The sequence below is a fragment of the Pectinophora gossypiella genome, chromosome 1 (assembly GCF_024362695.1).
Source record: "Pectinophora gossypiella chromosome 1, ilPecGoss1.1, whole genome shotgun sequence".
Lineage (NCBI taxonomy): Eukaryota > Metazoa > Arthropoda > Insecta > Lepidoptera > Gelechiidae > Pectinophora > Pectinophora gossypiella.
The window spans coordinates 1,811,238-1,829,814 of NC_065404.1; the positions used below are offsets into that span (position 1 = coordinate 1,811,238).

Sequence of the window (18,577 nt, forward strand, 5' to 3'; positions counted from 1 at the left end):
CGTGCTCGGGACTTCGCTTCCCCCCGAAACGTTCCCCCCTTAACCGAGCCGGCCAATCAGCGCGCGCCGTGGGCGGACGCTGCCCGCTGATTGGCTGAGAAATCGTTTGTCTCATCACAACCGCAACAGGTAGCGTTCTTCTTGTTTGCATGTTTATTAGTAAGATTAAATTTCTTTTTAACCTGTGATCTTGGGGAATGGAGTCGATCGTTCGTGATCGAAAACCGATTGGAATGTGAGTAGAAGTGATTGAGGTAAATTATTCGCGTTTAGAAGCATAAGAGTGATTTCACACTGCGCTGGTTTGGAAAATTGGGTGAATGGAAATTGCCTTTATATTGGCATTTGAATTTTTTGATTTATGTGGAAATAATCGAAGAACGATTATTCACGATTTTACGAGCATAGTTCGGCTATAGAAAAATCATAGGTTGACAAAAAAATATGAAAACAAGTAGGTATTACATTATTTTGGAAATGATTAGGGAGGAGACTGGTAGGTGTAATGAATGACATGACATTTAAAAAAATCCCAACATTGGATGCAGGATAGAGGAGTATGGCATAGACTGACCCTTCAGTCATGACAAAAATAATAAATTTACAAAAATGACAATGGTGCTGATTCCAGTACACACCATCTAAATTTATTTTAAGTTATACCTGTCATTTTCTTATCCGCCGAAAAGGAAAGAGACGGGTAATCGACGGACATAATATTTATGGAACACACGTCAATTTTAGGCAGAAAAAAGAGCTTTCAAAATTGTACCTATATTCGCCAATAACCTGACAGAATTAAGTTGACAAACGGATTACATATGAGCGAGACGCCTATTTTATTCGCCAATATTAATCTTTCATTCATCATCATGTGGAGGAAGCAAGAGAAGTGTGTCAGGATCGAAGCAAATGGAATTCTATAGTCTCTGCTTACCCCGGTGGGAAATAGGCGTGAGTTTATGTATGTATGTATGTCATCATCATTTTAAAATTATCAGTTGTCAATCATCCGTCCCTTTCCTTTTCGGCGAATAAGAAAATGACGGGTATAATTTATAATAAAATTGGAATCGGGGCCATTATTATAAAGTTTGAAAAACATGACAAACATGATCATCATCATAACGATATGTATACGATGAATAGCATGACTTAAAGTGCAAGTGCGGCACTGTTCCCCAAACGATGGAACATCTTACATCTTGTCCTGCGTGCCCGAACACCTGCACGCAGGAGGATCTGATGAGCGCTGCAGATAGCGCCATACTTTTTGCCAAGTTTCGAGCCGATACTATTTAGTTTGCTATCGGCACGATAAGAAGAAGCAATAGCATGGTGATATGTTGTCAGTATATCGGCCATATAAGTAAGTAAGTAAGTAAAATCTTTATTTCCTCTACAAATTATAAAACACATGGATACATAATTACATACAAAAATACAATATTTGTAGAGGCTGGAGCCTAAACTAGGATACCCTGTGTTTTAGGACTCCAGGCCTCCACCCCCAAAAAGTCATGGTCAAGAAAAAATAACAAAATATAAAAAAAAAATTAAGTTAAGTTTTTTTTTTAAATTGTTAGACTAAATCATAAAATATTTCTTAAAAAGAAAATATCAAATTTATAAATGCTTGTATGTGTATGTGTGTGTGTGCGTGCGTGTGTGAGTGTGTGTGTATGTGTGTGTGCGTGTGTGTGTGTGTGCGTGTATGCGTGCGTGTGTGCGTCTCACTTCTATTTAATTATGTCTAAAAGATTCTCTGTTTCGTCATAATTGAAATTCTGTAACCATTCAGCTACTGATTTATATATAGTTCATCAATTTGGAAAGGACATTTATTTTGTGGTCAAATTCGAGTTTCAATCCTAACATTATGATTATGATAAATCATTATTGTCCAAATTACTAATACTACTGGCTACCAGTCCCCTATTCGTACATTAAATAATCCGTTGAAGAGGATATTGGCAGCAATACCTTGGTCTTCAAGACCATAGATGGTTAACAACGAACCACGTAATTTTCGTCTAACGGCCTCTGTGGTCTAGTGGTTGAGCGTCGTGCTCACGACCCGGAGACAAATCACAAAAATCACTATGTGATCCCTAGTTTGGTTAGGACATTACAAGCTGATCACTTGATTGTCCAAAAAGATGATCCGTGCTTCGAAAGGCACGATAAGCCGTTGGTCCCGGTTATTTCTTACTGATGTAAGTACTTAGTCGTTACATGAGTCATGTCAGGGGCTTTCCGCGGCTCAATAATAACCCTGACACCAGGGTTGATGGGGTTGGCAATCCACCTCACAATCCACACGATAGAAGAAGAACGTAATCTTATTATCTTGTGCTTGTGAGATCAATGACGAACCTCATCAAGTTTGGTGTCAGGGTTATTGTTGATCCGCCAAATGCCCCCGACATGCCTCATGTACATAAACAGCCTACATACGTCCCACTGCTGGGCACAGGCCTCCCCTCAATCAACCGGAGGGGGTATGGAGCATACTCCACCACGCTGCTCCACTGCGGCTTGGTGGAGGTGTTTCTACGGCTAATAGCCGGGACCAACGGCTTAACGTGCCCTTCGAAGCACGGAATCATCTTACTTTTTCGGACAATCAGGTGATTCAAGCCTGAAAAGTCCTTACCAAACAAAGGACAGTCTCACAAAGTGATTTCGACAATGTCCTCATCGGGAATCGAACCCGGACCTCCAGATCGTGAGCCTAACGCTCTAAGCACTAGACCTCGGATGCCTCATGTAACCGGGTCGAACTGCGTAACGTGCTCTCCAAAGCACGGAATCAATGAGGGACGTTCCAAGCGACGCTCTCCAAATACAATATGGCGTTGTTCAAATTTAACACGATTACTTAATTTCTCATTACTCGGATACATAATTATTCAACAATGTAATTTAATGGCAGAGGCATATATAATAGTATTTTATGCAACAGTTGTATAAGAAGGGTCAAAAAATGCGAGTGGCGTGAGTTGCGATGTGAGCCTTGGCGAACATCGCAATAAGAGACGCCACGAGCATTTTTTGACCTAGTTATACAACGTTGCATACAATACTTTTTCTACGACGACGTAATTTTAAATGAAACAAAAATTTTCCAATTTATTTTCCAACGCGCGGGAAAATGGCGGCAAATGTATACTTTTTTTTTATAGTATATCTATGGCACCAAACAAAGTAAAGGTGCCAGTTTCCAGGTCAAAAAAAAAAAAAAAACAACAACAATGCTTTTTTGGCGACATTATAGTACAGTTACACTTTGTAAACAATGCTTTTATAGGCCATAGAGCATACACTTTTTCAAAGAGTTTAATTATGTATGTACTTATATTAGACTTTTTGGTTATTTAAATGCCAGATTAAAGTAGAGGAGTAGAAAATAGTATTTTATGCAACAGTTGTATAAGAAGGGTCAAAAAATGCGAGTGGCGTGAGTTGCGATGTGAGCCTTGGCGAACATCGCAATAAGAGACGCCACGAGCATTTTTTTACCTAGTTATACAACGTTGCATACAATACTTTTTCTACGACGACGTAATTTTAAATGAAACAAAAATTATACAAAGAAAAATTTTATTTATAAAAATTATTTTCCAACGCGCGGGAAAATGGCGGCAAATGTATACTTTTTTTTATAGTATATCTATGGCACCAAACAAAGTAAAGGTGCCAGTTTCCAGGTCAAAAAAAAAAACAACAACAATGCTTTTTTGGCGACATTATAGTACAGTTACACTTTGTAAACAATGCTTTTATAGGCCATAGAGCGTACACTTTTTCAAAGAGTTTAATTATGTATGTACTTATATTAGACTTTTTGGTTATTTAAATGCCAGATTAAAGTAGAGGAGTAGAAAATAGTATTTTATGCAACAGTTGTATAAGAAGGGTCAAAAAATGCGAGTGGCGTGAGTTGCGATGTGAGCCTTGGCGAACATCGCAATAAGAGACGCCACGAGCATTTTTTGACCTAGTTATACAACGTTGCATACAATACTTTTTCTACGACGACGTAATTTTAAACGAAACACAAAAATTTTCCAATTTATTTTCCAACGCGCGGGAAAATGGCGGCAAATGTATACTTTTTTTTTATAGTATATCTATGGCACCAAACAAAGTAAAGGTGCCAGTTTCCAGGTCAAAAAAAAAAAAAACAACAACAATGCTTTTTTGGCGACATTATAGTACAGTTACACTTTGTAAACAATGCTTTTATAGGCCATAGAGCGTACACTTTTTCAAAGAGTTTAATTATGTATGTACTTATATTAGACTTTTTGGTTATTTAAATGCCAGATTAAAGTAGAGGAGTAGAAAAAAATAATTATTGCTTGATATTTGGATCAAATATGGTATAGAATTATGTTGCTACATTTAATGTTGCTTCTCTTTTCATCATCACCAGCCCATTAACGTCCCCACTGCTGGGGCACGGGCCTTCCCTATGGATGGATAGGGAGATCGGGCCTTAAACCACCACGCGGGCCCAGCCCAGGGTGCTTCTCTTTTTTGATTATAATAGTAATAAGGCCGCCTTTGCCCACCTTAGAATAAGTTTATCCTGTAAATGTTTTGTAGTGCAATAAAGTGTTTTTATTATTATTCTTTATATACTTATCTACCCTCCGAAGAGGTTAAAGTGGCATGGACCGTAGCCGTGGTTCGTTGTTAACCATCTATGGTTTTCAATCTCAAGGTATTGCTGCAAATATCTCCTTTAACGGATTATCTAGGTAACTACGAATAGGCGACTGGTAGGCAGTAGTACCTATTAGTAATTTGGACAATGTGTTGTGCCTGGGTGTAATAAAAAGGGTCATCATTTATAAACAAAAACAAAGATAAAATATGCATGTCGGTTATCCATGAAATTAGGTTAAATGAAGGCTACTCTGTAAAGTGCCATCTATTTTTTTTTGGGAAACGTACCTTGGAAAGTCCCTGATTAATTTTCGGCAATTCAGGTGACTTCCAAACTAAACCAGTCTCACAAAGTTATTTCTCGTTAGACGTGTCCCCACCAGGAATAGAACCCAGGACATCCGGATAGTGAGCGTAACGCTCAAGCTTAACCACTGCAGTGGCTGTTAGTACCCATGCGTTCTACGGTCACGAGTACTAATATGTATACATTTTGCAACCATGTCACATTAACTTTTCTGACAAATTAAACCATAGGCCTCATTAAATGTCAAATATGATAGTGCGCCAGGGTTCTACAGTGGGTAGGTACATGATATTGCTCATGACTGTACTAAAAGCCACTACAGTATGCTTTTACGATATGCTCGAGTTGAGCATACTACGCAGCATTTTTTTTTTAAATCAATTCATATCGTTTTCATACATTGTGTAAATAGTTGCGGTCGTACATTTAATGCTAAGATCGGATATGTCAGTCACATGAGAGCACACGAACGACGCTCTCATTAGTTGTCGAGTCGCTGTGGCCGAATACGGTCAGGAAGGATTATTATTAAATAGTTCCTTAACATTTAACCATAAATGAAAATTAAATGATTATCACGTGCTCAGCGGTGAAGCAAAACATCGTAAGGAAACCCACATTCCCAAAAAAATGCATTTTTGGAGGTATGTGACCTAACCTGTATTGGGCTGGTTTTCCCTTCGCGGGTTGGAAGGTCAGATAGGCAGTCGCTTCTGTAAAAACCGGACGTGTCAAATCTTCAGGTTAGGTAAGCGGATCCTGTGGATAACTGTGGAAGATGATGGTGAACATTTAACCATTGTGGCGTGCAAAAATATATACCTATATAGTGTCTAAGATTCATAAATAATTAAAATGTCAAAGTTAAAATAAAAACACGATACAAAGTCGGTATAAATTATAAAATAATCTATCTTCTATCGTGTGGGTTGTGAGGTGGATTACCAGCCTCATCAACTGTGGTGTCAGGGTTATTATTGAGCCGCCAACGGTCCCTGACATGGCTCATGTAACGATTACTCACTTACCAGTAGCTAGTAAGTAGTTAACGTGCCTTTCGAAGCAATAACATAATTATAATATGCTTAAAAAGAAATACCATATTGTAGATACTTCATTAATAGTTCATAATTTAATTCCAGCAAAGGCTTTCATACCTAAACGAGATTATCAAAACGCCTTTGGAGCGGATAACCGTGGATTCCCTTACAGTGTGTACGTCACATTAGCATGTGACTGGCCGCGGTCACAAACAATCTACTATGAATGCGCCCTAATGGTGCCTACATCTGAATGTAATTGCGCCCGGCACCGGGGCTGTTTTGTTTACCTTTGTAAGATGGTTATTTACACATTATTTACCTATTATATACACTATACATTACACTATACACATAGTCACTGTGTGAGTTCTCTTGTCACTTTTGTAATTATTTTTAGTGTAGTGTTTATATGTGCAATAAAGCCTTTGCTGTGCATTTAAAGCCTTACACCGGCTTGCTTCTCAAACGGGGAGCGCCTCCACGTATTAATTTATCTTAAGTGTAGTTTTCACTAACACGGTTATCTCGACCATTATACATATACGTCGATACGGCTCATTACATATCAGGTTGGTCTAACGAAAAGCTCGGTTAGGGTACTTAATGCATCTTGCGATGTACGGTTACGAGCATTAATATGTACAAACACTTTGGTACCATGTCACATTAACTTTTTTGACAAATTGAACTGTAAGTCTCACTAAATGTCACATATGTTAGTGCGACAGAGTCCTAAAGTGGGTACATTATATTGCTTATGACTGTATGTACCTCTAACTACCCTAATTGGGATATAGTCGTGAGCTTATGTTATGTACGTTAAATAAATATGCCACAATTCATAAAAAAATCTTTAGTATCTTAGTTTATGTAGCTAAAACACAAGTTAGTTTAATTCTGGAGTTCCCGGATTCGAATGTGGGAACATATTACAAAATTCACTTTGTGCTCTCTAGTTTTGTGAGGACATTGCGGATAATCTATATACCTACATATACAATACATATAGATAAGCTGTTGTTATCCTAAATAAACGTACTTAAATAAAAAAATACATGGTGGCTATGGGTTGATAACCTGTAACCTTGCGATTCATCGTATCCATTTTATGTCGTCTGATGAACTGTGTCTCTGCCTGCCTAAATAGAGATTAAGAGCGTGATTTATGTAGGTATATAAATAAAAAACCTAATGCAAATAGAATATAACATGAAACATTTTGTTGAAAATATTATATTTTACAAAATTCGTTGAATGTTGTCGAATTCCATTTGATTGGCAAGCAGGCGTGAAATTGAAACAGAGCGGCCCTGATTCGCTTACCTGTGACCGGGACATTCGCGTCCTCAAATGTAATAGGCACCTCAAATACTGGGTTTTATACTATGACTGTCACTTCTGTGGCATACGAAAGAGACACGGAATATTTGTTTTTTTTTATAGCAATCAGCCGTGCTTAGAAAAACTCACAAAGAAAAATTAAAACAAAAAAAAAATCAGACCCGGACGGGACTCGAACACACAGCTCATGTCAAGCCGGGACGAGCGTGTTAACCATTACACCACCGCGCACCGGGTCCTCCTTCTGTCCACGCGTAATTCTTTCGATCTATGTATCATAATTAAGCCGGCGCCGGTGCTGACGGAGTATTTCACCACAAAACAGATAGACATACAATCACAGCATACAACATAACCTACCAAATTTTAAGTTGTGCCGTCAAACTGTCGATAGTTTTATAATCCATAGTATCGATATACTTAGTAGCTCGAAACCTGTCAATAGTATCGGAGTGTAATACTATTATAGTATCAATTGTATTGCACTTGAAGCTGCGAAGCTCACGGTAAGAAAACTGTCGATAGTTTGGTACTATAATCTGAAATCGAGAGTCACATGTTTCTCACATGTCATCTGATAAATGTTACCCAGTGAAGACGAGGCTTTAGGGATCATTGTCCTCTGCAAGTCAACGGGACACTAGCTTAGTACTTATACTAAGCTAGTGTCTTTTCGCCCTTAGGCGATAAGTAGAGATCCATGTTATAAATTGTTCCTCTAGTTGTGTTATGGAGACTTGTGGTCCAACCCTGACGATTACAACAGTTGGGTGTTTTTGGACAGGGCGCTTGATGATTTGATGATGGGCATACTCCCACTGCGCTCGTCCACGAAATGTTAGTTTAAGCCCCCAAGACATGAGCCAATTCAATAATCTATTTCTTCCATCCTTGACCGTACATTTAAAACCAAGCGGTCTATATCGGGCGGGCCCTTTCGTTGTATGTCGTGTTGTGGGCATAGTGTCGGGAGAAACCCTCTTGGGGTTTAACGACGTCATATTAATACTGTTTGTAACAATGTTTTGTAACAATAAACCAAAGACACATGTGATTATGACACTTTTATGTGAAATCGTTTTTGAATTATGACGGGGTCAAAAGTGGCTCCAAATGGTTCGTGTAATATTAAACATGATGCGCTCGCCAGTTCTGTTACTTGAACTTGGCTTGACACGCTCCCGCGTGCCTTGATGTATCATTACTAATTTAAGAGCCACGCTCTTGTCGGTGTAGCATTCTCCATTCTTGTCTATCAAAGACCAATTGCTTTACTTCCTTATATGAAACGACGTTCGCCTTCTCTTTAATCTGTAACACGTTTTTTTTTACACTTCCCACTTGGCTGTATGGCATACAGGTGTGTGCCTACGCGCCGGGAAAAAGTTATGTTCGTTTGACATTTCGTTTACGCGATGACGATGGCAATTTAGTCCCGTCGCGATTATTTCTTTAAAGTGGTGTATAAGCCACATATATAATGATGAAAGGATGGTGAAGTCTTCTGGTGAGTGTTTTGATGGTTATTATCGTGGAACGTTGGCAATTATGAGCTTCATATGTTCATGACAATGACCTAACCTCACGTTCTTTCTTTCAGTATAAAAACAATGGTTTAGTCCATCGACTAGGGGGAATGCTGTTATAATATCGTCCCACGTGATGTGGTGAGTGTTTTTTCCTTTAATTCCGCGTCGTAACGGGGTTGACAGAGCTGTAACATGTCATTTTGTTACAGGGGTCAAAGTCCACCGGCAGAGTCCAGTGTTAAAGTTCTACGAGAATGATCAACTGTAAGGACTAACTTCAAAAATCAACTTCAAGGTCTTCCTTCAGGGTTTAGCTCCCCAGCCATGACTACCATTTGTGTTCATTATCTGCTTTTGTCGTCAGGGTCAGTTCCTGCTGCGGTCATTAATGTACCTAATTCCAGTTTGGTGTTAAAATCTCTGGATACCATCTAGATATCTCTTTTTAATGGTTAATTTAACTTACTATGGATAGTGCCATGCTCTCAAGATGTTTTTCTACTAATACATGGAGTATTTATCCTCAATACATACTCCATGCCTTTTGTCAGGACCTGCCATCCTGACACTTTACTTATCCTCATAGGGATAGAACCTAGTTGTTTAGGAATGATACTAAGTTAAGATACCATGTTATAGTAATAGATTTATTTCTTAATTTACATTAGGATGTTTTGTAACCGACTGACTTCATATTATTTTATTGTGAAATTGTTGAACCAATATACCATTGTTAAAAGTGAAATCTTTATTATTTCCAATACCTTGGCTTTGTTTGTAATAGGAGGGGATCTTCTATACGGCGCCCAACATTTTAATCTTATTCTCCCCCTATTCTCTGAGTTAGGTGCCTATTTCCACGCCCTGGGAAACTAATATCTCATTATAAGACAACATCTATAAGGCGTCCACATTGTAATGTCTTACAGTAAGCGCCCAACGTTTGGCTCAGAAAAGCAAGGTTGGAAATTAGTAGGTATTTCACTTTCTTTGTTCTTTGTAACATAACCTAGTTATAAGCACATGGTGTAACTTTATAGCAAATAGGGTGTGTTTTCTTTTAATAGGTACACATTTATGACTTTACTTTTCTACTTATGAGTAGGTATGTAAACTTAAAATTTAGCATATCTCCAGTTGTTGTTGCACAGGGACATAGTGATAATTTTATTGACAGGACCATAGTATCTCTCAGATTTCTTTTTCTTATTTTAAGCTGAGTTAGTTTACATAGGGCCATAGTCATATACTTTTAATATCACATAGGACAATAGTGACACAACTCTTTTTTCTAGTGATTTATATGATTATAAACATAGTGACTCAGAGCACATAGAAGTTCTCACATAGACATAGTAATAATCTGTGGGTTTCTAACTTATTTTATTTGTTAGTGGTTACATAGGAACATAGTATTCATAAATTTGATACATAGGACCATAGTAGCATGTAGTTAAGTACCCAATAGGGGTGTTACTTATAATTTTTTTTTCTTCATGGCATTTTGTTAGTACTTAGAGTACTATAACTGTATTCACATACATTGGTGTCATAACCATATTTCTTTTTCACTTATCTGGTATACTGTTCTTACTTTGTTTACTCAGAATGGCGGCATTCAATGCTAATATTAACTTCTTGTTGAAAGATGAACTTATTCATGAACTTTCTATTCGGAATGTAAAGGTTGACCGGGATAATACTGTTGAGCAATTACGAAAATTATTTAGACAAACTTGTAAACAAGCCCGTCGCGGCAGTATAGTTGTACCATCTGAGGGTTTTGAGTGTGATCTTGATGATGAACATAAAACTTTAACATCAAAAATAAATGAAATCATCTCCTGTTTATCGAGTCCTGACAAATCTCCTTCGGCCCATCAGCGTATTCTAGGCCGTGCTCAGTATTGGCTTTTGCGGTTGTCTCGCATAGAACGTCCGGCCGATGACCTTGAAAAATTGAAAACTTCCTTATTGTTATCATTGGCCAATAATGATATCACTTCCGATTCATCTTCAGATTCCGAGCATGAATTAAACCGTCCGTCGTGTATTAACAAATATAAAACTATTATTTCTCATGAAAAGAAATATAACCTCAACTCGTTGAATTTGAAATTTAAGGGTGATTCCTGTGTTCGCGTTTTCCTGGCTCGTTTGGAGGAGCTGTGTTCGGCACGGAACATTCTTGTTGATGATATTTACACTGGTTTTACTGACTTGGTGGATGGTCCCGCTTTATGTTGGTACCGCGCCAATAAATGTCGTTTTTCTAACTATAGTGAACTGGTTTCTGCTTTGAAATCGGATTTTGATTTACCTGACTACGATTTTCGTCTTCTTGAAGAGATTCGTTCACGAACACAAGCAAAGGATGAATCCATTGTCATATATTTGTCCATCATACTAGGTATGATGTCTCGTTTGATTTCGGTGTGGCTAAGACCCACAAGAAAATTTCTTCCATGTATTTCTGGCCTTCTTTATTTAAAGATGTAAAATCATATGTTGACAATTGTGAAGTATGTCGTTCATACAAGCCGGTCAATACTGCTAGGCCTGGTCTGATGGGTAACCCCCGTCAAGTTACTAAACCTTGGGAGGCTATATCATGCGATATATTAGGTCCTTTCCCTTCATCTTATTCTCGCAATCAATACTTATTCGTGGTCTCTGGTTATTTCAGTAAGTATGTTCTTTTATTCCCTTTGCGTAGTGCAACTTCTAAGGCCATTGTGAAATGTCTTGAGAAACATGTTTTTCTAGTCCATGGCGTATGTCGTATCCTGTATACCGACAACGGTCCTCAATTCACTTCTAAAGAATTTAGAGATTCTTTAACTTCTTTCGGAGTACCTCATATATTCTATAATCCTCGATACCATCCTCAGTGTAATCAAACTGAACGCGTGAATCGTGATATTGTTCGTGCCATTGCTTCCCTCGTGCGTTCTGATCATCGTAAATGGGATCAAAACATTCAGGAAATCCAGTGTGCGCTCAATACTTCGGTCCACGAAAGTACAAAATATACTGCCTTTTATCTAAATCATGGTAGAGAGATGGTCATCGATGGTGCTACTTATACAAAAGATTCTTCACCTTGTGATGGGTCTACCATAGTAGTAGATACCCAAACTTTTGCTTCTCGGTTGCCCCGTATGGCGGAAGTCTTCAATAAAGTTGAATGTCACCTTAAAAGGGCATATCAACACAATGTAAAATATTATAATCTTAGGAAGCGTCCTTTGGAATTGCGGGAAGGTCAAATTATTTATAAAAGATGTTTTCCTTTGTCCAGCGCTCCCAAGCACTTTTCTGCTAAACTAGCCCCTAAGTTTGAAAAATGTGTAGTGCATAAAAAGCTAGGTAATGTAGTTTATTCATTGAAAACCTTAGAAGGTAAACCTTTGGGTTCCTTCCACATTAAAGATCTTGTTGTTCGAGGTCCTAGTGAGGAAGTTTAGGTCTTCTCTCACTTTCAAGGGTGTGTTCTAAGGACATTACCTGTTAAGTGGTCATCCCTATAGGAAGGTGATCCATTTGATGAGGTTTCCCTCGTTCGAGTAATATCCGTAGGCCTTGCTTATGCATTTGGTGTGTGTTTGATTGTCACCCAAATGACGCCAAGGATATTCACTCTTATAAAAAAAGAAAATAGATTAAGAATTTTATTTTTAGTACTCAAAATAGTTCTTTACTTGAAATATGGTTTAGTGTCATGGCCATGACTAAGTAAAACGTATGCATAAGGTTTAGTCTGTTATTTTAAATTTAAAAGTTAGGTAGGTTTTCCTTTAACTTGACCATATTCAAGATGTTTGTATGTTTATGTAAGGTTAAGCAGTGTTAGATTTAATTCTTTGAGTTGTCGTCTGACACCACCAGGGTGTTTCTTTGATTTGTTTCAAACATATGTTGCCTATGTGCAATGTGTTTTCTTGGGAGAATCCCCAAATTTTAACTCTGGTAAGCACAAGGCTAGTGCGGAATGTACTAATCCTTTTCCCCTTGGATTATAGGAGATGTGTTTTCAAGTTTGATACATGGTGATCATGTTTATTTCTTTCCATTCTTTTACCTTTGTAAGGTAAATGTACGTTCATAACAAGTTAACTCATCAGGAGTCGCTTGTTATTTCTCTTTCGTTACTAGAGTGTAGCGAAAAATTTTATTTAAAAATTTAAAATTTTTAAATAAAATTTTTCTTCCTCAACTAAAACGGAACTGTAACACGTTTTTTTTTACACTTCCCACTTGGCTGTATGGCATACAGGTGTGTGCCTACGCGCCGGGAAAAAGTTATGTTCGTTTGACATTTCGTTTACGCGATGACGATGGCAATTTAGTCCCGTCGCGATTATTTCTTTAAAGTGGTGTATAAGCCACATATATAATGATGAAAGGATGGTGAAGTCTTCTGGTGAGTGTTTTGATGGTTATTATCGTGGAACGTTGGCAATTATGAGCTTCATATGTTCATGACAATGACCTAACCTCACGTTCTTTCTTTCAGTATAAAAACAATGGTTTAGTCCATCGACTAGGGGGAATGCTGTTATAATATCGTCCCACGTGATGTGGTGAGTGTTTTTTCCTTTAATTCCGCGTCGTAACGGGGTTGACAGAGCTGTAACATGTCATTTTGTTACAGGGGTCAAAGTCCACCGGCAGAGTCCAGTGTTAAAGTTCTACGAGAATGATCAACTGTAAGGACTAACTTCAAAAATCAACTTCAAGGTCTTCCTTCAGGGTTTAGCTCCCCAGCCATGACTACCATTTGTGTTCATTATCTGCTTTTGTCGTCAGGGTCAGTTCCTGCTGCGGTCATTAATGTACCTAATTCCAGTTTGGTGTTAAAATCTCTGGATACCATCTAGATATCTCTTTTTAATGGTTAATTTAACTTACTATGGATAGTGCCATGCTCTCAAGATGTTTTTCTACTAATACATGGAGTATTTATCCTCAATACATACTCCATGCCTTTTGTCAGGACCTGCCATCCTGACACTTTACTTATCCTCATAGGGATAGAACCTAGTTGTTTAGGAATGATACTAAGTTAAGATACCATGTTATAGTAATAGATTTATTTCTTAATTTACATTAGGATGTTTTGTAACCGACTGACTTCATATTATTTTATTGTGAAATTGTTGAACCAATATACCATTGTTAAAAGTGAAATCTTTATTATTTCCAATACCTTGGCTTTGTTTGTAATAGGAGGGGATCTTCTATACGGCGCCCAACATTTTAATCTTATTCTCCCCCTATTCTCTGAGTTAGGTGCCTATTTCCACGCCCTGGGAAACTAATATCTCATTATAAGACAACATCTATAAGGCGTCCACATTGTAATGTCTTACAAATCTGTTCCATGTAAGCTCTTCTTTATCTTCCCCTTCCTCTCTTTCTTTGTAGCTTCCCTTCTATGATGTTTTTGATAAATTCGCCGTGTCTTATTTAAGTGTCCAATCATCTTGCCTCTTCTGTCCTCAATAACTATTTGCCTTTTTCCCCTTACTCTTACTAGCTACTACTAATTAGTAACTCTTTCAGTCCAGCTTATTCTTACCATCCTCCTCCAACACCACATTTCAAAGACCTAGATGTATGAATAAAAATAAATAATTTGGAACACTTTTCTCCTCGCCAGTAGTTTAAACAATCCGGGCGTCTGGTACAATATCAGGTTATGTAACGTTTTGCCGCGCCGCCGCGCCGCCCCGGGCCGTCAGGGTGAACATAGCTTTATAACAGCTTTATATAACACACGTACAACGCGCTTATAACAGATCTGTAACGTGGTTACTATTACAATAGAAGGTCGAACCTTGTGTTCTGTTTGAGTGTGGTATGTAACATAAATTGGAGGTTTATGCGCTATTTAAGGCGAAGGTTGTGTGTAGGGCTGGTAGAGGAAGATGACGGGCGTATGAGTATATTGACCATATTGGGGATATTCTTTAAAAAGAAAGGTTCAGTACGATCTGCTCTGAAGCGGCGCGCGTGTTTCTGAATGTGGAGGAAGCAAGAGAAGTATCTCAGGATCGGAGCAAATGGAATCCTATAGTCTCTGATTATACGTCTAGATGTATGTGTTTATGTATGTATGTATTGTATGTATGTGTTTCGTGTTGAAGATATTTTCGTACGAATGTTGTTGAAAAACTTTTTTTTTTAATTATTGAATACAACGAAAAATTAACAAAAAAGAATAAAATGACACCGCTAAACCCCTCACGGGTTTGTCTCGGCGCTATGATCCGCTTACAATTACTTAGTGCAATAACATATAAAAAATAATAATAAAATAAATAGAAAAAATATTATTAAAAACAAAAAAGACCGAAACGGTTTAATCGGGCTTATTTTAATTAATTAAAATACAAGTATACCATACAAATAGAGAATCGTTTTTTGAAATTGATTAATTTAATACAATATGACAGTACACGCAGTACAATAATTTGCTGTGCCACATTATGTATTGAGTTTTAAAAATTGTTTTATGATATTTTTTTATTTTTTTTAACTCAGTTTGAATCACGTTGTATGTAGTGTGTCACAATTTATTGAATAAACATTTTCTCTCTCTCTAGAATCATTTCAGTTACGATGTTTTTCTGTAAAACAGTTTAATTTACTTTTCATAAGTAGATAAGAGTTAGTTTGCTCGTACATTCGTAATTACGACGTTCATTTTATTTATTTATTTAACTTTTATGGCACTCCAATAAAAAACCAATAAACAATATCTACAGCAAGAGAGTAAAAACAAAACACGTGAAATGTAAACAAATGACAATCACTACACCGCCGGAGCGTAGGCTCTACACGACGGTTATTGTAGCTCGCGGCTACGGCGGCGTAGCACGTAGCTACGACGCTACGAGACCTTTCACATAACACAATACTAATGAGAATGCTTTCTGTGTGTAATGATAAGAACTTATTGTTGCTTTTGGAATAATAAGTATAATTTTAAACGGTTTTTAAAGAAGCTACCAATTTGGCCTTCCAAGCCTAAGGGAAAACCAGACTTATAAACTGTCTTAACCTTTTTAAGTATTCTAATTGTTTATGTACAAAACTGCACTTATTTACAGAATAGGTACATATTCGCATTTGATACTTTGAGACACCGGTAATCTAATTTTAGACTATTGATGGTTCTAATGTATACAGTAAATATAACAAGCGTTTGTACTAAAATAAAGTAGTTAAATGTATTATATTTATTTAAAACAGTTACTATCAGCAGCGTGAGCGTTACTATAGTTAGTGTATTAGCAGCGTGGTGGAGTATGCTCCATACCCCCTCCGGTTGATTGAAGGGAGGCCTGTGCCCAGCAGAGGGACGTATATAGGCTGTTTATGTTATGTTACTATAAAGTTACAAATGTATTTAAAACATAATATTTTTTGTTTAAAGGCAAAAAAAGGCTTAGAAAAGGGTCAGTAAAATCTATTCTGAACCGGCGTGTGTGTATGAAACGATTGATGAATGTGGAGGAAGCGAGAGAAGTATGTCAGCATCGAAGCAAATTGAATTCCATAGTCTCTTCTTACCCCGTTGAGAAATAGGCGTGAGTTTATGTATGTATGTTAAAGACAAAATTAGTCCATTACCAAAAAACTTATTTTAGTACAAATCCATACATTTTTCTCCTTAAATATTTATGTACATTATTCTAAGCATAATCGTAAGCAAGTAAGTTTCATAAAAGAATAAAAAGGTATTATGTAAAGTGGAACGGCACAAAGCGTCGCGCCGGCGAGTTGTATTGAGCGGGAGGAAATAAAAATATCGTATCAATAGCGACATAAAAGACTCGCCTCTTTGCGCACAAGGGAATAGATTCCCGAGATTTTTAAAGATTTTTAAATAATCCTTATATATTTTTAAAATTCTTGAGGTTTATAAAATAAAATAAATAAATAAAATAAAAATTGTTTATTTCAGGCAATAATATTAATTATACAACACAATTAATACATCCACCCATAATATCATTATTATTACATATAATTTGTCCACTTAAATAATCAATTAATTAAATTGAAATTATTATTAATTGAAATTGTAATAATTATCAATTATTTATAAAGATACTTGAGATTTTTAAATAATCTTGATATTTATTACCCCCATTTTGCATTTCCCATTTTCACACCCCCTCCGGTTGATTGTGTGGAGGCCTGTCTCCAACAGTGGTACTTATTTAGATATTTTTTAAGATCCTTAAAGCTTTTATGTATTCTGAGAGAGAGATTCTTGGTATTTATCTGAAATCAAACAAATTCAGTAAGACAAACACATCGCACGCCCTGATTATTGAAGTGTTACCTCTGACTAGATCTGTAGCACTAATTTAATTTCAGTTTTGTTATAAAATAAATATAAAATCATTAGGGCCTGCACAGACGACGCGACGGGGCGGGGCAGGCCAATTTCGCCGCGAATGATAGAGCAAATAGTATACTACCAACGCAGACGCAGCTTTTAGACTGCGCCAATGCCCGCTGAAACCGCCCCGCCGGCGCCGTCGTCTGTGCAGACCCTTATACTTACAATCAATCCATCAATAATACTTTATTGCACAACGACATATACACAGGACATAAACATACGAATAAAAACATAAGCGCAATAGGCGGCCTTATTGCTAAACAGCACACAACACATAACATAACTCACGTACGCCTAGATGGCAGAGCCACAAAGTAGTCAGAAGACAACTTGCAGCCACTTTAGATCTCGAGACCTTGGTTGGATCTCGGTTGATAGGTATCTCCTATGTTACTTAATCTATTCATTTCACAAACAATAGGGTCGTGTACTAGGTTCAAGATAAATTACGATATTCTGATTACTAAATAAAGACAGATCTAAAACTAACGAAAAACATTTTCTTTTTTCTATTTAACTTATTTTAATCAAGAAAAAAGTCCGACATTTTATCACGTTTTTCTATGACGTCACAGTTTGCTTTTTCATAGAAAAATCCATAGTAATTTCGTATTATGAAGTTTAGTAAAGAGTTACTGATTTGACTAGTTGGAAACTAGTCTATTGTACATTATGATTTTTTTTTTTTCAAAAAAGGGGAAATACAACGTAGGCAGACCCCACCATCAGACGGGAGTAAAAATGCCAAGAGAGAGAGGGGCAGATCTATCTATCGCACAAATAATTGCTCATCATGTTGGAGGCAAACATTTTTTCTCGAAAATATCTTGACACGCGTCTCGCGACGTGTCCTCCTATATAAAATCACGCGTTCATAAAGACATTCTATTACAGAAGGGGGTGGGCGGCGTTCCATTCCTTTCTATTCCATTCTATTCGATCCCGCATTATTTGCGTTTGTTTGTTTGGCCTCACACACCATTTGAATATAAATTCTTGAGGCCCGGAAATGGATATGATTTCAGCGATGGTACTGAAAAAATGTCGTAACTTTGAGGATGTAAAACGACGTTTAATAATGTTAAATGCAAAATGCACTGAAGAGAAGTGACATTTCTGACAATAATGGATATAGGTTGCTTTTGATTTTTAATTCGATCTCCTAACTTAATTGGGTTGTTTCCTCGGTCAAAAATAAATTATGAAATTCTGATTACTAAATAAAGACAGATCTATAGTAAAAACGTTTTCTTTTTTCTATTTA

The 18,577-nt window shown here is 37.1% G+C and overlaps 1 long non-coding RNA gene across 1 annotated transcript; it reads left to right on the forward strand.

Annotated features, from left to right (window-relative positions):
- Nucleotides 1-3,125: 3,125 nt before the first annotated feature.
- Nucleotides 3,126-4,358, forward strand: LOC126376173 (uncharacterized). Its single transcript, XR_007567694.1, has 2 exons — nt 3,126-3,213; nt 3,697-4,358. It is a non-coding gene; the product is annotated as an uncharacterized LOC126376173 (long non-coding RNA).
- Nucleotides 4,359-18,577: the final 14,219 nt, after the last annotated feature.